At 40.3% G+C, this 4,722-nt stretch overlaps 1 non-coding gene across 1 annotated transcript; it reads left to right on the top strand.

The window, feature by feature from the left end:
* The first annotated feature begins 4,063 nt into the window (after positions 1–4,063).
* Positions 4,064–4,176, top strand: LOC115038377 (U5 spliceosomal RNA). Its single transcript, XR_003840528.1, has one exon. It is a non-coding gene; the product is annotated as a U5 spliceosomal RNA (small nuclear RNA).
* Positions 4,177–4,722: the final 546 nt, after the last annotated feature.

The raw sequence follows: 4,722 nt of genomic DNA, 5'->3' as shown, positions 1-4,722 counted from the left end.
TTAATGCATTCTGAGTTTCCCCTATGTAATGTTTCTGACAGATAGTACAGGTAATAATGTAAATAATGTTGGCATCCTGCAATGAAAAGGAGCCGTAAGATGGAGAGGATTTATTGTTGTGAGGATTATTAATGAATTTTCGATTCTTATAGTAATGAAGTTCTGGAGGTGTATAAGGTTTCCTATGTGAACTGTAGAGAGATTTAACTAAAAGGTTTTGAAGATTAGGATTTTTTTTGAAGGCAGAAATTGCTTTATGATTGTGGAAAAGTACATGATCTTGCTGTATATTCCTGAAATTCTGTTTAATCTGTTTATGAAGACCCATTATTCTATGGGAGAAGGTTGAAGTGAGAGGAAGGATTTTTTGTAATCCATTAACCAGAGGGTTTAGGGGGCCCTGAACCGAGAGAGAGGAGGAGGGAGAGAGATACGGATGTGAAATCTGTTTCCGGTAGGGAGGTTGAGCTTGTGAGCCAGCGGCGGGTATTAAAGTGATAGAGGATTGACGAGTGGAGTTCAGGATCTCAATGGAATTATTCATACTAGAGCGAGTGGGAGCGAGGGAGGCCAAGGTGGAGTTTTTTATTTTTCTCAGGAATCTTTTTGAGTAATGTCTTTTTCTCAAAGCTGTAAATAAGGTGTGAACTGCTAGTTGAAAATCCTGTGGACGAGAAGAGATCCGGTAAAATCTGATTATTTGGGATTTTATAATCCCTGAAAAAGTGTGTTTGGGGTGATAACTTGTTTTATGTAAAAGTGCGTGTGTATCTGTAGCTTTGAAATATACTTTAGTCATCAATCTTTTAAAATTGGAATTATTATCTGATGAAAAAAAGACTGTTGTGTCTAAGAAGTTTATCTGATGTAAATCTATTGTGGATTTGATTTTGATGGTAGGATGATGGTTATTAAGAATGTAAATGAATTCAGAAAAGGAATCTAGGTCATATGGCCAGGCGCCTATGATATCATCCAGATAACGGAAAAAAAATAGAGGTTTTAAAGGGCATTTGGCCAAAGCTCCACGCTCCCACTCGCTCATGTAAATATTGGCATAGGAAGGAGCAAAGCGTTGTCCCATTGCTGTACCATGCACCTGTAAATAATGTTGATCATTGAAGATGAAGTCGTTATTTTTGAGACAGATGGTTAGTAATTCTAAGATTTCTGCGTCAGGTCTTTTAGGATCTGGATATTTTTGAAAAATTGATTGAATGGTTTGAATGCCCAGGTCTGTATTGATATTTGTATAAAGACTGTCGATGTCTATTGTAAATAAATAGGTAGTCTTAGGGACAGTGAGGGGTCTAATTAATTCCAAAAAATGATACGTATCTTTGATGTAAGTTGGATGTTTAATGGAAAGTGGGAAGAGGAAATGCTCGATGTACCGGGCTACATTGTAACTAGTGCTGTTGCAGTCTGATACAATTGGTCTACCGGGAGGAACCTCGTAGGGACTAGTCCAAGTGTCGGGATCTTTATGTATTTTATGTAAAAGGTAAAAATATCTGAGTCTAGGAGCATTGGGACCAGACAGAAAATTCTGGTGTTTGGCGGAAATAAATTTTTTAACGTATAAAGTGTGGATAATTTTACGTACCTGTAGTTGAGTATTATTTTGAATGGTGTCTGAGATAGGTTTATAGTGTAGGGTATTGGATAGTTGTCTATTAGCTTCAGTTAAATACTGATGTCTATCCATTAATACTACCTTAGAGCCTTCATCGGCTGGTTTTATTATTATATTAGGGTTCTTAATTAAATTTTTTAGAGCTACACGTTCCGATCTAGTCAAGTTATCCCTGATGTCTGGTGGTGGTCGATAGCGATTTAAAGCTTTCTGGTCCTGTGCGATTAAATTTTGTATTTGTGGATGAATTTGTAGTGATAGAGGTTCCCAATTGGAAGGATCAGTGAAAGCTTGAGAATTATGAACTGGTTTATTATGAAAATAATCCAAAATTTTAATGCGTCTGTGATAGTTGTGGATGTCCCTACGGAGTTCCTCCCAGTCGTATTTATGAGGACGAGGAATAAAAGAAAGTCCGCGTTCAAGTAGATTCTTTTCAGAGATTGACAATGTTAAGAGGGAAGATAAATTAAGAACATTAGAGTCTGTAGCTAGTTGATTTTTAACGCGTTCTATCCGAGTGAGGGATTGCGTAATAGTACTAGGAGGAATAATAAAAGATGCAGAAATCTTAGTGGTTGGAGTTATTGTCTTTACAGTAAGGGGAAACTGAGAATGCTCTGCTTTATCCGGATTAGGTTTTATTGAGATTTTAAATTTAACTGCGTGCACCAATATGTAAAGATGGTTTTAGCAGTTGCAGAGGTCCAGTAAATATTGTCAGATTCGGTTGTGAGACAAAAACAATTCACAACTAGAAAATTCAAATAAATTTTGAAGTGCCACGGGTCGGCGTCCCCTCGCCCGTTGCCCCTCGCCCGTTGCCCCTCGCCTGGACAAGCAACCCACGTACCGTCATGCTGTCGAAAACCTTCCTGCTGAAATTTCCGTTCGGAGAACCGATTGAGATTGATTCAATGAGTGTGTCTTTATATCTGTCTCTTTGTATGTTTGTGTATATGTGTGAGTGCGTGTCAACATCTGCCTCTATTTCTGTCTGTGTACATGTGTGAGTGCTTCTGTCTATCTGACTATGTGTACGTCTGTGTAAATGTGTGAGTGCGTCTGTATATATGTCTCTGTGTATGTGTGTGTACATGTGTCAGTGTTTCTGTATATCTGTCTCTGTGTACGTCTCTGTAAATGTGTGAGTGCGTGTCTACATCTGTCTCTGTGTGTCTGTGTATATGTGTAAGTACGTGTGTGTGTCTGTGTATATGTGTGAGTGCGTGTCTACATCTGTCTCTGTGTGTCTGTGTATATGTGTGAGTGTGTCTGTAAATCTGTTGGTGTGTCTGTATATGTGTGAGTGCATCTGTCTATCTGACTGTGTGTCTGTGTATATGTGTGTGTACATCTGTCTATCTGACTGTGTGTCTGTGTATGTGTGTGTGTACATCTGTCTATCTGACTGTGTGTCTGTGTATATGTGTGTGTACATCTGTCTATCTGACTGTGTGTCTGTGTATATGTGTGTGTACATCTGTCTATCTGACTGTGTGTCTGTGTATATGTGTGTGTACATCTGTCTATCTGACTGTGTGTCTGTGTATATGTGTGTGTACATCTGTCTATCTGACTGTGTGTCTGTATATGTGTGAGTACGTTTGATCTACACCAACAACTGCACACAGACCTGAGCTGAGGGACCTGCGGTTGTCATGGTGATTTGAGAATTCAGTCTGGTCAGAGCTCAGACTCTCCCCAAAACTCTCCCAAAAGTGGCTTTTGACCTCCTCCCGAACGACTTCAAATTGCGAGCAAACCGTAGCTCCGGTCCGAAAAGCGAAAACACCGTGAGAGACAGAAGAGTCTGCAGATTCCGACAGTCTTTATTTGATTTGAAAAGTCCTTAAAATGAGCGTGTAGGGACAGTGCGAAGTCAGAGTGAAGTTGTTTTTAGGAAAACCTTAGGCCAAACCTCGGCCCTCTGTGCTTATAGCCCGTGGCACTAAATAATAAGTATGGACAAGATTAAGTAGTGCCTCGTGCTCTGCTTATAGCCCGTGGCACTAAACTGAACATTGAACATTTATTTTTCCATGATCATGTACAATTCTCATGTTGAAATAGTGTTGAATTGAATACTTGTTTACATTTCTCATCCCAAAGCCGGCCGTCCGGGACACAGCAGACACGCCGGCCGTCCGGGACACGGCAGCCGTCCCAGAACTGTGATTGAATATTTTATATTTCTAATCCCAAAGCCACGTTAGTTTGAGGCACTCAGTTTTGCACGTTTACATTTTAAATGCAGTTTCCATTCTTAAACTTTTCTCAACATTTAAATGAAGGTGTGCATTTAAAACTCATTTAATTTCTGTCATTTTGTATTGAAAATAAAAAAAAAAGAAGAAAATAAATAAAAGACCACGAATGAAGTGCACGTCGCTGCGACAGGCAGGAGCATGACTTCCGAACTCAGCAGACTCTGGATTCTCTTCAAATCGTATAAATCTTTCGCCTTTTACTAAAGATTTCCGTGGAGAGGAACAGCAAGAGATACCGACAATTTTTCACGTCCTGCTTGAATGCAGGGTCTTTCTATAATAAACTGTCCAAGCAGTGAAACAAACAAGGATGCACGGAAAAGTAAGATGTCCATAAAAAAATATACAGAGAAAAGTAAGAAATAATCAGAGGGACGTGATCCTGTCTCCTCTCTCTCAGCAGGTGCTGGTTGCGGTACCTGGCTCATGCGTGTTCAGGGCGGTATGGCCGTCAGGAACAACACAGCATACAACAAACCACTTTTATAGGTGTTGTCAACCAATGTGTGTCTTTCAAAAAGGCTTAGTTTTCATCTGCTTCGCTTCAAGTCACTTGATATCTTCTTCAGTATGTAACGTCCCTTTCCACCTTCTGTCATGGTTGACTGTGTCAGTAATTCTGGTCTGGGTTGCAGGTTTCCAACCTGCGCTATCCCTTTAATATGCGGGGCCTGGAGACTGGGCTCAGTAATGAGGCAAATGGGGCACACCTGTTAGTGGTGTGTGCCAGGCCTTATAAATTGCTTGCTGCCTTTTCCCAGCATGCTGCTCCACATTCTACAGGCCTTTTGGGAGCAGGCTTACTGCCCACTTTTA

Source organism: Echeneis naucrates, unplaced genomic scaffold (assembly GCF_900963305.1).
Source record: "Echeneis naucrates unplaced genomic scaffold, fEcheNa1.1, whole genome shotgun sequence".
Classification (NCBI taxonomy): Eukaryota; Metazoa; Chordata; class Actinopteri; order Carangiformes; family Echeneidae; genus Echeneis; species Echeneis naucrates.
Note: the sequence above shows the minus strand (reverse complement) of the source record. Positions and strands in the feature narration are given on the sequence as shown.